This window comes from Furipterus horrens, unplaced genomic scaffold (genome assembly GCF_987537825.1).
Source record: "Furipterus horrens unplaced genomic scaffold, mFurHor1.1.pri manual_scaffold_3, whole genome shotgun sequence".
Classification (NCBI taxonomy): Eukaryota; Metazoa; Chordata; class Mammalia; order Chiroptera; family Furipteridae; genus Furipterus; species Furipterus horrens.
In genome coordinates this window covers 172,847,704-172,864,479 of record NW_028327173.1, presented here as the reverse complement: position 1 = coordinate 172,864,479, position 16,776 = coordinate 172,847,704, and the positions used below count along the sequence as shown (strand labels likewise).

Below are 16,776 nucleotides of genomic sequence, written 5' to 3'. Positions count from 1 at the left end.
GATAACGGGAGGAGGGGAGACTGTTGTGGGAGAATCCAGAGAATTGGCTAAAAGCTGTAAGACTTGCCTTCTTGGTGTTTGTACTTAGCCTGTTTGTGGTCATATTCCTGCCAGAGTTCAAAACGTCAAAATGGGCTAGGCAAGGGGTCTCTGTTTCTGATCCAGGGTTTATCTGAATCTTGACTAAACATTAAAACCCCCAAATTCCACCCATAAAGATGTGAGTGTGATTCCTTAATTCTTTTCCCATAATGGCAACAGCATGTTTTTCCATTTCTCTCATGTCCTCTGCTGTGGTGTGTCCACTTCAGACATTGCCTATCATTGTTGTCATGCCAGCAGAAGGATATGGGAGTGGGTTTTAATTGCCATCTCACTTCAGCCACACCTGAGCCTGGGCTACAGGTGCCCTGCCTATTCACAGGACCACAGGTCCATGCAGCCCCTCTGCAAATGGTGGTGACAGGGGGGATGGGGGTGTTGTCTTCTCTCTGTGCCCTTCTTCCTCACCTAGAAGCTGAACAACTTATGAAAGGCAGATAATGGAACCTAATGCACTGTATTGCCTCCTCCATAGCTCATAAATCTTACTTTGTAAGCAAGAGAATATCTTGAATGCCTAAACGAATCAGAAGCCCTGCACTTATATCTGCCACCATCATCTTTCCTGTTAAATCTTGAGGAAATGTGATACAGACACATAGGCAAACCATTGCAATATACACCTGAGGGAGCGAGGAAGCAAGTTTAGAGACGATTCCCAGAGACCGAGCAGGAGTCAGTGAAGACAAAGTGGGCTGAGGAGCGGCATTCTCCTTGGACACCACTGCATGAGGCGGGGGAGTGAGGCAGAGCAAAAGGCAGGCAACGCTGTGGGCAGTTCTGCTTGGCCAGAGAGTGAAACGCAGTGAGTCATTGAGAAAGCAGCTCCTGCAATAGGCAGCTGCCAGACACAGGTCCCTTGTGCGCCACACTGGAAAGCTGGGGCTCCTGCTCTAAGTGATGGACACCCATAGAAGAGTTTGATGAAGACAGTTTGTATTTTACATAGAACCCCTAAGGTGGAGGACAGATTTAGGAAGGCTATTCCTGTATGCAGGGAAATTAGCTGGGAGGCAATTGCAGTAATTCAGGTAAGAAATGATGGCCTGACCAGAACAGTGGCAAGGGTAGAGAGAGGAGCATTTACAAGGCTCTTTCAAGAAGAGCTTATCAACTAACTGAATGCTAGGGGTCAAGGGTGACTCCTAAGTGTCTGGCTTGTGTGAGTAGAAGACAGTGGCATCAGAAGGAAGAGCTGATTCAGAAGGCAGGTGATAACATCGTTTTTGCGCAGGTTGAGTATGAAGTGCTCAGAGGACATCCAGGTGGAGATGCCCAGCAGGTAGACATACACAGCAGAAGCTAGGGGGAGGGAGACAGCAGCAGACAGGTACCGTTACAGCTGGGAGAGTGGAGGAGACTGTCCTGGAAGAGAGTGAAGAGGAAGAAAAGCTGTGGGTCAAGGAGGGATTTCTGGGAACAACGACACGTAAGGAATATGTAGCAGATGAGAGGGGTTGGGAAGAGAAATCCATAAAAGAGACAGAGAAGGAATGATAAAGAGGTGTAAGCAGAATCAGGAAAGGGCATTGCCAGAGACAATAAGTAATTAGAGACCCTCCAGGAAGAAGGAATCAATGGTTTCAGATGCAGTAAAGAGCCTGGCAAGGTAGGGACTGCCACTCTCTAAGCTGTTCTGCGGAAGCTGATGGCCGTGGACCAGAGAGTGAAGGGAACTGAAAAAGTGGAGCCCGTCTGGGCAGCTTACCTCTGGATGGTGAGAAGGGGAGGCAGGAGGTGGGTAATGGGATGGAGGCCCATTGCAGGGAGACTGGACAGGGCTGACCTGGATAGACAGTAGAGGAAGCTATTGTTTTGCTGTTTTATTTGTTTGTGGGTTTGTTTAGTAAAGAAGAGCCTTTATGGGCTGAGAAGGAAGGAGTAGTGGTTGAGGACTAGAAGGTCCAGGAGAAAGGAGATGAGTGGACGTCGTCCCAAGAGGGCTGGAGGAGAGAGCGGAGTGAGGAGTGAGCTTTTATCCTGTGAGACGGGAGGAAAGGATGTCAGGATGGGTAAGTGGACAGAGATAAGTTTGTAAGTGAGAGGGCGAGAAGCTGACTCCAAACAAGGGAACAGCAGAAACAAGATTAGAGGTGGAAGATCCTGGAGGACATTGTCACCTGGTGGGTACCCGCATGGGCTCTGGAGTTCAGGCTGATGTGGATTCCAGTACAAGCTCTATCACCTACCTGTGATTTGACCTTGGCACAATTTGATCTCTCTAAGGACTCGATTTTCTCATTTATAAAATGGGGAAATAATAGGACCTCCCTCCTTGTAGGATTATTATGAGAATTATATATGATTCTGCAATACTCTATGAATGAAAGTGACAATGGTCCAGCAAATCACAAAGCTAAACATGCCAGATAAATTTATAGCCCAAATAGTTTGATAACGTTTGGTTTAAACGTCTTTTCCACTGCCTCCCACAAGACTGAAAATAACTCGAGGGCAGGAGCCTACTATGTCTTGCTTGTCTTTGTCTTACCCTGCACTGGTTCAGCACCTGCCTCATGGAGGGCTCTCGGTAACGTGTGTTAAGGGACTGAGTAAACGGATTGCACCGCATCAGCCTGACAGTAGCTCAGGCTCCCGACTCCCAGGTGCCATTTCCCTTCCACCACACTGTCTCTCCTGTCAGGCTTTCCCTTCTCTGTGTTTGCCACCCTTGTGACACTAACTAATCTTTCTTTGTGGTCATGAAAGGATAATGACTCCCGGTTTGGGCTCTACGCAGGTATACCTCACTTTGTTGCACTTCACTTTATTGCTCCTCACAGAGGTAGGTTTTTTTTTCTCTCTTTTGACAGATTTCGTTTTCTTTCTACAACTTGAAGTAAAAAAAAATCCACCAGGAAAGAGATACACCTCAATCTATTGTGATACTCACTTCACTGTGGTCTGGAATGGAACCCTCAGTATCTCTAAGGCATGCTTGCATTTCAGTTCTGGAGATACAAAAGTATATTATTATTCATCATTAAAGTCAGGTGATCTGTTTCGGATGGTGATAACTTCCCAAGAATTAAAAAGGAAAGAAAGAGGATGATATGTTACTGGAGAAGCGTCTTTAAATTACCTGTGTCTATGGCCACTTGCATCCTGGGAGGGACTGAGCTGTAGGAAGTTGAGCAGGTTCAGTGTCCTTCTGTTGAGGCCAAGACCCAGAGGGACAGAGAAAGGGCTGCAGCAGCAGGGCAGCCAGCTCATTTCACCCTCAGGCATGCCAGCCAAGCGAAGAGGCAGAGATGGATCTAGACTAATGAGGGAAGGCATCAATCAGCATGAATAGCAGAAGCCACAGCACACCTGTGTCTCGTCGCTGGTTGCCAGTTCGTTTACCTTGGCCACCACATTAGAAGACACTCAGCTTCCCCTTGTTCTCTCTCTCCCTTTGCTTCCTGGGATGAGATGCACAAATACAGCTAAAATGCCACCTACAGGCATTCAGGGATAGGTGTGCCAGCAAGATGAGTAAATAATGGAGACAAAACAAGGAATTTGGAAAATCTATAACCTGAATATCAGCCCCTCAGATTATCCCAGTCTTGGCAACGGAGCCTCTGCAAAGCTGAGGTGGAGTTTCTAAGGGTCTAACTCTCCCCCAGAATACCAAGAAGCCAAAGGCTCTGGGTTCTCCCTACCAACCACTCACTGACCACCAGAGGTCAGTCTGCAGCTAGGAACAGGCAGCAGACACCCCAAAAGCAGAGCTCTGTCCCCGTTCCCCCAAGCCCCACCCCATGAGCCTAAGAGGTCACCCAAACTTGGCCAGGCTGATCCAGCAGTGGCCTGTGGGATTCCTTTCCCATTTGCAATAGAAGTTGCCAGGAGTTGGGTTAGTCCCCAAGTGAATCATTGCCTCCTTTCCACTTGTTAAGTTTGAGAAACCCTCACCTCAGAATCATGGCAGGGGTCGAGGGAGCTTATTAAAAAGCAGACTCTGACCCCTGCTTGTGGAGGCCAATTCTGGGGTGGAGGGATTGGACCGAACAATCTGCGTTTTCTGCAGACTCTAAAGTGGTTCTGATGCAGGTGGTGCAAGGTGACATTTCAACAGACAATGCTTTAGGCAGTTGTTCAACCCAGGGCAGCCCCAGAGCAGAGTGCCTGGCTTTGTGCCGCACCCAGGACCCCAGCAGGCAGAGTCCTCAGGGCTGCAGACCATCAGAGAAGTATGGTCTCTGGCACACCTGAGGTGACACGTATGATCTCTAGCATACTGGAGGTGACACAGCTACTCGTGGCCACATGGATAAACGTGGGATGAAGAAGACTCCTGATGTCCAGTGCAGGATGAAGACTGCAGCCAGCCAGCCCTGCCCGTGCCCAATGCTTTTCATTTTTGAGTTGTTCTAATCATTTCTGGGCACTGGTTCCCTTATTTCCCCCTTTGAGGTACCTCCCTCCTCCTCGTTGCTCAGAAAAAGCATCCTGGATTCAGAGGCAGCTAAGCTCTCAGCTCAAGATAATCCTTGTTTGTCCTCCTTGCTGGTGCTAAGAACCATCTACGACATGAGCAGCCTGATGTACTAACAGCTTCTCAGGGAGGGGTGAAGCAAAACCTGACATCAGACAAGCACATCCACTGTAAGGTGCAGCCCAATGCCAGGGTCAGTGAAAGGTATGCTTTAGAATTGAGAAAATTTCTCTCTTACTTGATTCATTCAACTCAAATTCATTGAGTTCCCATTGACCATGAACTTGATCTAGGTTCTGTGGGAGGGTTAAGCAAGATCCATGAGGTCATCGGCCTCACGGTGTTGACATTATGGTGTAGGAGGCAGATAATCGAAGAATAACATAAATGAAACAGTGAATCAGAGTTGGAGATTGCGACTATTAAAGAAACAAATAGGGTTATGTGGGAGAGATACAATGAAGAGGTCGACTTCAGATGGGGTGTTCAGAGAAGAACTTTCTGGGAGGGGTCATGGAGTGGAATGAAGAGAATGACCAGAGGAAGAGGATTCCAAATAGAGAGGACCTTTGTGTGTTTTTTCCCAAGGCTACCTGGTACCTTGGCCCTTGGCTACAGAATTGGTACTCATTGCTTAGCTCAACATTTATTGAGTACCTTTTCTATGCTGGCAAGGTGCTAGTTCCTCAGGACACAGTTGTGAGCAAGAAATAGTTTCTGCCTTCATGTGCAATTTTTAGAGCTAAGATTCTGCTATCCCTCTATTTCTAAGTTTACCATTTATCTTCATCATAAAAAATATATTTTAGATTTTGGATTAGCATGGCTGTGGTGGGGAATCCTTTGTGATTACAAATACCAAACCCAATGGGAAGATTATCTATGAAGGTCCCAACAATGTAAAAACAGTGTCTAGTGGCTCAGATTTTTAAAAAATTCAGCCACCACTTCATGCCCACTTTTTTGGGGAAAGAGCTTCTGTTCATTCTCTAGAACTCCCTTGTCTCTCTAGAATTCTTTTCATACTACCCCAGTGCTGGGTGAGAAGAAGAATTGGGTTCCCAAAGCAGAGCTCATGTCTCCCATAACCGAATGCAGTCCATGCAGCTATTGTCGTTTGTGGGTGCCATCTCTTGGGATGCTGAGCAAAAAAAGCACAGCAGCCTGGCCGCCCCAGATGGCTCCCTGACCACATCTCAGACCTTGGATGCTGTCAAAAGAAATAAGTATTTGTCTTTGAACCTCTTGGTCCCCTTTCAGAGGTTCTCACTGAAGGTGGATGATGAAAATAAAAATGGCAAAAATCTAAAGAAGACTTTGTTCCAACTTCTCCCAGAAAGCACCTGCTTCTTCTACAGCACAAATCCATAACTGACAGATGCTGTCAAACTGCTAGCAAAAAGCAGACTTTTACTCCTGGGTTTCAGAAAGTTCTCTATCTGAACTGCTTATAAAATAGGAAAAAGAAAAAGAGCTCAGACAGAGGATTAATGGACTTGGGGCCACAGGCAGGAGTGGTCTGGAACTGGCCCATGGAGCTTTCAGGAGTGGCTAGAAGTATGAATGGTGCATAGAAGCGTTGGGCCTTATACCGAGCAGTTCTGATCAGTAAACGTGGCGGGAGGCCTGGAAATAAAGCTATCTTTTAGAAAAGCTTCTTTGGAACTTCTGTTAATCGTTTGGGTTTGTGAACCCTTGTACTAGGGAAAGACTGATCAACAATATCCTAGGCAGCTGTCCTTCCATCCTGACATCCTCTGTGTCTCTACCCCCTTTCAGTCTTCTGCCTCACAGTTTGTCCAACAGTCCCTAGGGGCCTGTGGCTGAAACCTAAGTCAGCCCCAGCCTCATGCCAGGTGGAACAATCAACTTGGGCCAGTTCAATAAAGGCTTTAGGTTACCAGACACTCATCTGCTGGCTGTTCTCACCAAGGAAATGGGAGCCAGATCACTTTCACTGGGCATCAACCCCATGCTTCCCAGTGTGCAGGGAGGAAAGGAGATCGTCCCCACCTTCTGGCGCTTTCACTACAAACAGCTCCCTTGTGGCTCTCCCAGCCCATTTCATTAATATCTCAACACCTCCCAGAATAGCCTGCGTGCGTTGTCAGGAAGAGCCCACATCCAAAGGAACAGCAGCTTCACTCTTCCACTCCACCTCCTGGGCTCGGCGCCCACGGACTCTCTTCGCTGGAGACAAATTGAACAGCCCACTGCTCCAAATACTTTGCTTCCATTTACTGGTTCTTTTCTCTTTCTGGCCTCTGCGAACCAAGGTTTCTATGCTAGTAATTGAAATAATTTTTATCATTCTAAAAATAATTTTAAAATCATTTTTAAAGTAATGCATCTACATAATTTGAAAGTCAGATGTAGTGCAAAGCCTCTAACAATGAAAACAAAAAGCAGTTTCTTCTTCCTTCCCTCCCCAGATGCTGACACTTTCAACTCTTGAGGTAGTTTTAGAAGAAAGGTATTTACCTCTATATTTCTAAGTAACAGTCTTATGTGTGTGCTGATTTTTCCATTTGAAATATTATCTGTCAACCTCCTATTGAAGATGAAAAGCTAGCACTTTCACACACACTGACTCTCCCTTACCACCCCCACCCAGAATTTCCCTCTCCTCCCAATAGTTATGGCATATTTTTTATTAAATCGATATTATAATAATATTTACAGTGATTATACATGTTAATTGTTGAGCCAATTATAGATGCTATGATTGTTTTTCTTCAGTATTTTGTTTTCAGAGTTAATAGTTTTCTCTTTTAGTTCAGTTATTCTGTCATCAAAATTTCTCAAGTTTTTCACAGAACTACAAATGCCCTCTCAATACTATGTTCTACTTGGTCAAATTCATTGACTGATTCACAGTTTTACCCCTCCACCCCACCCCCACCCCCAAGACACTCCTCTCGGGACCCTCCATTTCCCTGCTCCTATGTGGACTGGAAGCTCAGCATTAAACCCATGTCTTTCCATCGCTCCTTCCTGTACTGGGGCTCCTGTTTCCTGGATCTCATATCTATCTTCCTCTTAAATTTACTCCCCCATTTTGTGGGAGCACATACTTCAGTAGCTTTCTGAGAATGAAGCTATTAGACATAAATTTTTAAAAACTTCAATGGCTTTATTGTACTGTTATACTTGATTAATTTATTATACAATCCTAGATGAAAATCATTTCCCTCAGAATTTTTAAATCATTGTTCATTGTCTCCCAGTTTCCTGCGTTACTGTTGAAAACATTGATTCCATTCTGTGTCCTGATTCTTTGTACATAACTTTCTTTCTTCCTTTCTATCTTCCTTCCTTCCTTCCTTCCTTTCTCTCTCTCTCTCTCTTTCTCTCTCTCTCTCTCCCCCTGCCCCTTTCTTTCTTTTTCTTTCTTTCTTTCTTTCTTTCTTTCTTTCTTTCTTTCTTTCTTTCTTTCTTTCTTTCTTTCTTTCTTTCTTTCTTTTTCTTTCTTTCTTTCTCTCTCTTTCTCTCTCTCTCTCTCTCTCTCTCTCTCTCTCTCTCTCTCTCTCTCTCTCTCTCTCTCTTCTTTCTTTCTTTCTTTCTTTTCTTTCTTTCTTTCCTTCTTTCTTCCTTCCTTCCTTCCTTCCTTCCTTCCTTCCTTCCTTCCTTCCTTCCTTCCTTCTTTCTTTCTTTCTTTCTTTCTTCTTTCTTTCCCTTCCCCCTTTCCTTCCTTTCTTCCTTCATTTATCTAAGAAAAATCAATGCTGTGTGGGGGCAAGTGGTATACAAGAAATCTCTGTACAGAGGAAATCTTTGTACCTTCCCCTCAATTTTGCTGTGAACCTAAACCTGTTCTCAAAGCACATACATACACACAACCAATCAGGGGTCAGAGGGATACATGAAAGCTTTTAGGATTTCTTTCATCCCTAAGTATTTAAAATTTTATGAAGTGTCCTGGATTGGTCTTTATCTCATTTGCTAGGCAATCCCTGCATTTTTTTTGTTGTTGTTTGGAAATGCAGGTTTTTAAATTCTAAAATTTTTTCTTATAAGATTTCCTCATTTCATGTATGCATGCACATAAGCTGTCAATATGTATGTATGTTAACATCTACCATTGGATATTTTTGTTCTACTTTCTGAGAGGCTCCCTTTATCTTCCAACTCTTCCATTGGAACGTTTATTTTACCTATCATACCTTGAAGAGCTCTTACAGATTTCTATATCTGTATTCATATAGCAGTGTTTTCCAGTTTTCTCAGTGCAGTATTTTTATCTCTCTGAGAATATAAATAGGTTGTTTTCTCTAAAGTATTTTTACTCTCTGCATTGCCTGTGTTTTTTTTTCTGAGAAAAATATGGAGTTAAAACAAAGAAAGCTGAGTCCCCCTTCCTCCCCTGTCTTTAATCACTCCCATCTTCAGAGTTACCCATAGTTTGCTTTGTTAGATGTCTTTCAAGGTCATTTATCTCACACTTATAACTACATACTTTATCTTTTTTTGTAACTACAAGAGTGTGCTGTATTGTGTCTTTGTTTTCCTACTTAACAGCATGTGATAACGATCTTTTAATGTCTGTACTTTTAAACCACTTATTTTTAACTGCTGCATATTCTACCACAATTAAGATTGTGCCAGTATCTATTTAACACAGATCATAGTACATATTTTTCTCTTTCAAATTAATACTCTTTAAGTCTTTTTTATTTCTATAGAATATCTAGAAAGAAATTTCTGGGTTGCAAGGTAACTTTATTCAAAATTATCCTACAAAACACTGTACTAATTTATTTACACTCATAAAAATTATGAAAGAATCTATTTCTTCACACTCTTACAAACACTAGGTATTATCAATTGTTTTAACTTCTGCCATTTCATTGGTCAATTTGCAAATAGGTAAATAACATCTTACCAATATATATTTTTGGTTACCTAGTTATTGGTGAGATTGAACAGCTTTTCATTTATTTATTAGTTGTTTCAAAATTTCTTCTTCTGTGAATTGCCCAGTCATATTTTCCTCATATTTCTATGGTGTTGTGATTTGCAGAATCTCCTTATATACTATAGATGCCAATTATTTGTTTGTTTAAAAGTTGCAGATGTTTTCTCCATGACCCCTATCATTAGGACACCTATTTTTAGGTACTACACAAGATAGTTAAAAAAAAATTTTGTACTCAAATTTAACAACTTTTTTCCTGTGACTTGTGTTGCTTGTTTTAGGAAAGATTCCCTACCCCACGTTTATAAACATATTTTTCTTTATTGACCTATAATACTTTTAGAGTTTTAGTTTTTAATGTTTAGCTCTTTAACATATTTGTGAATGGTACAAAGTTGAGATCTAATTTTATTTTTCAGAAGTGCAGCTCATTTTTCTGAAACTAACTACTGAAAAATCCATCCTTTCCCCTGTGACTTGAAATGCCACCTATTTCATTTACTAAGTTCTCTTTTATATATTGGTCTGCTCCTGGTCTATTACATTGTTCTAAATCAGGAAGTGGCAAACCACAAGCTATGAGCTAAATCCAGCCTCCTGTTTGTAAATAAAGTTTTATTGAAACACAGCCATGCTCATTTGTTTACACATTGTCTATGGCTCCTTTCATGCTACAAAGGCAGAGTTGAGTAGCTGCAATAGATAACACTCGGCCTGCAGAGCCTAAAGTATATACCATTTGGCTTTTTATAGAAAAAAAAATTGCCGACCCTTGAGTCAGTATCATTAAAAACAGAAACTCTACAATGTGTTTTACATTTGGAAGAGTAAATATGTTCTCATAGGGTTCATATTTCAAAAATTCTTGGCTATTTCTTACAAGTATCTTTGCATGAATTTTACATTTAATTGATTATTGATATGTTAGGTTTAAATGTACCAACTTTCTATTTATTTTTTACTTGTTCTTTTTTCCCCTCTTTACCTTCTTTTGGTTTAGTAATTTTTATTATTTTATCTTTTATGCCTCTTTTATTTTTAGTGGTTGCTTTAGATTTTATAGTATGCATCTTTAAATTATGATAGTCCACTTTCAAATAATATTATATTACTTCAAATATAGTATCAGAAACAACAGTATAGTACTTTCATTTCCATTTTCTGGTCTTTTTGCTAATGTGGTCATACATTTTACTCTTTGGTATGTTATAAACTCCATGAAACATTGTTATTTTTTGCTTTAAATTATCAATTTTTTAAAAAGATTGAAAATATAAAAAACTATTTTGTATTTACCCACATATTTATAATATCTGGGGCTCTTTATTCTTTGTCCACATGAAGTTTTCCATATGGTATTTTCTTTTTGCCTGAAAGACTTCTATTAATATTTCTTGTGCAGATCTGCTGGCATTGAATTCTTGCAGCTTTTGCAGGCCTGAAAAAGTTTTTCATTTTTCATTTTGAAAGAGATTTTTGCTAGGTATAAAATTAATTTTAAGTTAGTAGCCTTTTTTTTTTTTCAATATTGAAAAAGGCTTGCTTTTTAAGCTTTGTTAGGCAGGACCAGTGCAAACTTTAGTCTTTACAAGAGTACTTTACAAGAAGCCCCGTGTATTACAAGGTTTTTTCACTCCGGCTGGTGAAAACACTATTTCTGGCCTTATATGAGCTTCAGAGATTGTTTTGCCCCCTTCTCATGGTTCTCTCCTTAACTCCAAATGCTTTTCTCACATGTGTGCTGATCAGTACTCAGCTGGAGACCCCAGAGCAGAGCGAGCTCTCTCAAGCTCTGTCCTGTCCCCTCCCTCCTGCTCTGTGCAGTGGTCTCTTCTCTGCTGCTCCACCCTGAATATTTCCCTCCACATCCTCTACTCAGGGAGACCTGTTGTGGCTTGGAAACTCTCTCCAGAACAGTTAGCTAGGGCAATGATAATGCTCATCTTGTTTCTCTCCTTATGGGACTTACTCTGCTGTGCTGCTTATTATTGGATGTCTACAAAACACTATATACAGTATATATTTTATCTCAGGTGAGGAGGTAAAACTGGCCCCTATTAATTTACCACTGTTAAAAACATTTCATTTGGGGTTTTAATTGAAATTGATGGGGAAAATTGACATTCACATTACTGACTCTTTCCTTTTAGGAAAATGACATATTAATCTATGTAGGTCTTCTTTTCTTTCCCGCAGTGGATTTTATGATCTCCCACTTTCATACTGATGTAGCACTTCAAGTCCCCAATATGGGCTCTTTCACTTCTCTCTTACAGCATCTTATTTATACCCTATAGCAGCAATTCAGGGATAGTCTAAAGGAGACCCTGGGGCTTCTGCCTCATCAAGTGGCTCCTAGGCCTGTCCCCTTCCTCCCACCTCTGTAGGTCATAAGGAGAAGGGAGCCCGTGCCCTGACCTGAACTGCTTACTCAGTTTCTGATCGCTCTTTCACAACAGTGGAGCAGGGCTGAGCAGCTCTGGACTGGGGCCTGGAGTCTTGATGAGAAAACACTGGAAGCACTTCTACCCCAGAGTGGTAGAAACTGGCTTACAGCGTTTTCATTTTGACATGGCTTGCCTGAAGCTCTTTTTCTTTTTCTTTTCTATTTTTATTTATAGTTTGGCATGGACGAATACTGAGAAGTAAACCCTGAACACTGAAGTCCTGGTCTATTGGGGGTACTGCCATCTCTGTCTGACTGTGAGATTGCTGAACCTACCACATCTGTACTCTGGGTCTCTTCTTTGACAGATGGTTACTAATGCACAGAAAGAAAAAAAAGAAAATGTCTCTAATAATATATCTGTGATAAACAGTTATTTGTGAACTAGTTAGGGAAGTTGGGGATATGTGTTCCAAATATCAAACAACAAATTTAGAAGCAAACCTGGAACATAATCCCCTCCCAAGCTGGGAACTGCCTGTTCTTAGGAAATCCATCTCTTGCCATAATGATAGTAATAAACTGAGGAGACCTTAACTGACTGCAGCTCACAGTAGAGGGGTAAACAGTCATGCTAAGTAATGGGGCAGTTAATTATAGATGTCGTGTTTAGTGATCTTCAATTAATCTCCTGAGAGTATATAAATCCATCCCCCAAATGGCTCACAGCTTCTGAGCAGAACTTTTTAGAGGTCAGCCTCCTCCATTAACCCAGAATACATGTCTTAAGAATCAAAGGGTGAGGTGGAATTTAGCTTATTTTTCACTATACCTGTGTGTGTGGATCAACTTGTATGAAGCATCCGAGTAATGATGAGGCAAATAAAACAGTGGCAGGGAGAGTTTAAAGTTTTGTTTTGTTTTTTTAGGATTCTGCAATTTTTTATTTACAGAGAAAATTTTGGTGAATGTCGTATGTTTTTTCAACGATCACAGAAAAAGGGAGCGTTCGCATTCTAACGATAACGGTAGAGACGTTAGCTTGCAGTGAAGACTACATTTCCCATCATGTACCGCGCTCTCATAAGTACCACGCTCTCCGTCTCTGGGCCAGGACGCTTACGCACCTCCGGGATTGTAGTTTTCGTCCGGCCGGCGTGGCCGTTGCCAGGAGCCCGCGCTGCCGCCCGAGACCGGCAATATGGCCGGGAGGAGGAGGAGAAGGCAGCGGCGAACTGAGCTGCTCTCTGTCTGTACCAGTTGAGCCGTTTGCTTCCTGACAAGGCCCGTGGTGACGGAGCGAAAGGTGACCGTGCCCTGGGACAGCAGATGTGTGTAGGTGCCGAGGAGGCTCGACTCAGAGGGTCCCTGCTGTGAAGCCAAAGGCAAATATTTTAAATAAGAACATGTGTCAAGTTTTAAAATGTCAACTTTGAATGATCATGCATTTCCCATGCATTTGCATTTGCACCCCCAAACTGCTCAACTCAATTTGTGCTTATCCTCACTGGCGTATGCCTCAGCTAGGGCTGGGCAGGGGCTGTTGTGCCTTTTTGCAGACCCAGGTTTTCAAGAACAACAGTGTTTAACTCAGGCATTCTCCATGAAGCACAGTGGCAACATCAAGATTTGCTTTGGTTCAGGTAAAAATGCAATTACCCACGACTGCTTGGCTGGCTGCCTGATCCCCCATGTCTTGGGCTAGCACAAAGGGTTTTTCAATATCCCTTCATGAGGCCAGCAGGCGATCTCTGTACCCATGGTCTCCTCCCTGGGGAAAAGTCTGGAACTGAGATGCGCAGTCTTCCAACATGCTGTTGGTGATATAGCTTGAACCAAGATGGGACTCATAGTAACTTTTTTCATCAAAGGTATTAACAGTCCAACCAACAACCTGAATGCCTTTAGCTGACCACTTCTTTAAGTAGTCCGGGGATACAAAATCCTTCTGCATGAGGAAAGCTGAAATTCCACATAGGTACCACAAGATATTGTGCATGCTCCAATCAAGCAAAATGGCCATGACCACAAACATGGACTGTTTCCAGAAAGCATCATAGCGTAACCACCTGTATGGCTAAGGCTCCAAGGTCTGTGAGTTAAAGCTATTCCTACATTCTGGTCTGTTTGTCTCATCTTATTTGCATGGCACTTGGCATCAAAGAAGATTGTGAGGTTTTGATTTAGGCACTCTGCAACTGCCTCCCTCAGGGTAGGGGTTTTTTCATCAGGGAAATCATTCCTTAATCTGTGATTTGCTGCAGGATTAAGCTTCCTAATTTGTTCAAAAGTCAAATCACAAAATCGACCAGTGCCATCTGTCGTCCTATCTACTGTGTTATCATGCATTAAGATAGGAATCCCATCAGAAGTAAACTCAATGTCCAACTCCATCCACGCCTGTTGCTCCATTCTTAGCTGCCTGCCGAACAGCCAGCAGCGTGTTCTCGGGAACATTGTGGCTACTGCCGTGGTGGGCAGTGGCGGAAACGCTGTTCCGAGGCTTGAGCACCTGCAGGGCCCTGCGGGGGGGCAAAGACTCAAAGCTGAAGAAGCGCAGCAGGAGGTAGAGACTGCCGGTGAAGAGGCAGGCATTGAAGGGGCTACGTGTCACCAGCAGTATGAAAGAGAAGGGGCCCAGGAGGCCCCCCTGTTCCTCCCACAGCCACATGCCGGCGCCCGCACCGGCACGGACGGGAGTCCCGGACCCGCCGGGCTCCCAGAACAGGAGAGGGAAAAGCAAGGACAAGACCCCCAGGTACTTTCCTAAGAAGAACCTTTCGAGGAGTACAGCGCCGCACAATGGCCAGTTTAGAGTATTTTTACGATACTCATGTAACCCCGGCCCTTTGGCTTAGCCAAACAGCCATACCCATGTAACACCTAAGTCTCCAGAACGTGGGTGTCCAGACCTTCTGTAACAGCGAGTTCAGTGCCTCACTTGAACTCTGATCTACGCTCTGACAGCTATATTGGCAGAAGAAAAAACAATGTCATTCGCACAAAATGAATATACCTGGACACTCTGGAGTTGCAGCCCACCCCAAGTATGGGTCATGCTAGTTCAGGAGCAGATAACCTGATTGGACTGTACTGCTTGGGATTAGCATCGCTTGCAAAACCTTTTATAGCACCTTGCCCACCCCAGAACTAATAAGTCAGAAGCTCTGTTCTGGGGCCTAGGCATTGCTGTTTCACACTCCAGGTCATTCTAATGTACAGCCAGGGTTGAGAACCACAGCCAGACTAGACTGCTGGTGGCCAGTGTGTCAATATACAAAGTATCCGTGGAGGGCATATTTTTAATTTATAACATAAAGCAGTAACTAACTCTTTAGTCTTCCAATGAATATTTCTGATTACGGCAAAACTGCCTGTCTCCAGTATTTAGCTTAGGAGGTGACAACCTTGTGTGTGTGGGTGTGTGTTACAGTCCTGTTATTCCACATCCCACAGAGCTTTTGAATTTTCCCATTTCTCCTGGCTGCTGCATGCTTAGTCCATCTCTAGTGTAGCTACCCCCTCCCCACCTTCGACTAGCACTGCTCCCATGATTTCTCTCAAACCTCAAACACATCTTTCCCATCAGGCCCCTCTTCAATGGGTCCTTGCTATTCAGAAAAATCTCAATGTCCTCATCTGGGCACCCAAGTCCTTTCATGATGAGGCTGGAGAGTCTTTTCAAGTCAAAGGTCCCTTGTGGGTCCTTGCAGGTTGTCTCCAACTTCTACGCCTTTGCCTGGACAGCTTGTACCTCACCCCATCCTGCTAGAAGGCCCCATTCAAGGCTCTTTATCCAAGTAAAGCCTTCTCTGTTCTTCCTACCTCCTGTTCCCACACCCTAGGTCTGCTCTGCCTGTGCCAAAGCAATACAGAAGTCCCATGTATGTCTGGCAGAGCATGGGTGCACAAAAAAATAAAATAAAAGTGCATGAACAAATAAATCTCTTTATCACACTAGCAAAATTTTAAGTCTGTCTTCTCTATTAGATTCTGAGCTTTCTCTAAGCCCAGTGGGTAACATGGTGTATGTAACAGAAAAAGGAAAGCTTTTGGAGACAAGTTTGAGTTTAAAACTCCACTCTATCATTTACTAGCTGTAGGATCTTAAGCAAGTTTAAGAATTTCCTCAGCGACAAAATGAGGGTGACAATCCCTTGAAGAGTTGTGAGGATTAGACATGATGTGTGTAGTATCAGACACATAGTAGGCAAACAGATAGTATTTCCCTTGCCTCTAGTTTACTTACAATTTACCAGATACTTTGCAAAATTCATAACACCCCACTAGGAAGCTTCTGTTTTGGATTTTATCATCCAAATGACCAAATGGCTTAATACTATAAAAGTTCAACGTTTGTCAGATGTAAAAAACTTCCCCTTTCCCACCTTAGTCATCCAGGGCATATTACACCTATTATCTTACGTAATCCCCAACAGTCCTTTGAAATATTATTCTTGTGTTTATAACCAAGAAGACAGGAGCAAAGAGAAGGTAATGAATTTTCTTTTAGGAGAGCCAGGACATCTCAGAGTCCTGTGTGTGGACTCTTAAGCTCTGGGCTCTGTCCTTTATGCCCCGTTGCCTTCACATTCAGTCTGTGAATACATGCTTTAAATGCAACCAGTTTGTTTTCTGACATAAAACCATTCCAATGGTGATTGTTTTAAGGGCAAAATTTTATAGTACAACAGTTATTTTAATTTAAAAAAATATATTTAAATAAGTAGTCATTTCAGCCCCACAATTTGGAACTGAAGAGTGGCTGATTGCTACAACCTTGCGGACTGGACTTAGCCTCTTGGAGCCTTGGTTCCTTCATCTCTAACTTGAGAATAATAACAGTACCTGCCTTCTGGGAATATGAGGATTAAGCAAGTTAACAAATGAACTTCTAACCCATGTGGAGCAGGGCCTGGCACGTGGCAGGACTCAGCATTCCATCACACT

At 42.9% G+C, this 16,776-nt stretch overlaps 1 pseudogene; it reads right to left on the bottom strand.

Moving 5' to 3' along the window:
- Positions 1-13,361: 13,361 nt before the first annotated feature.
- On the bottom strand, positions 13,362-14,551 carry LOC150016751 (glycerophosphodiester phosphodiesterase 1 pseudogene; annotated as a pseudogene).
- Between the last annotated feature and the right edge of the window lie 2,225 nt (positions 14,552-16,776).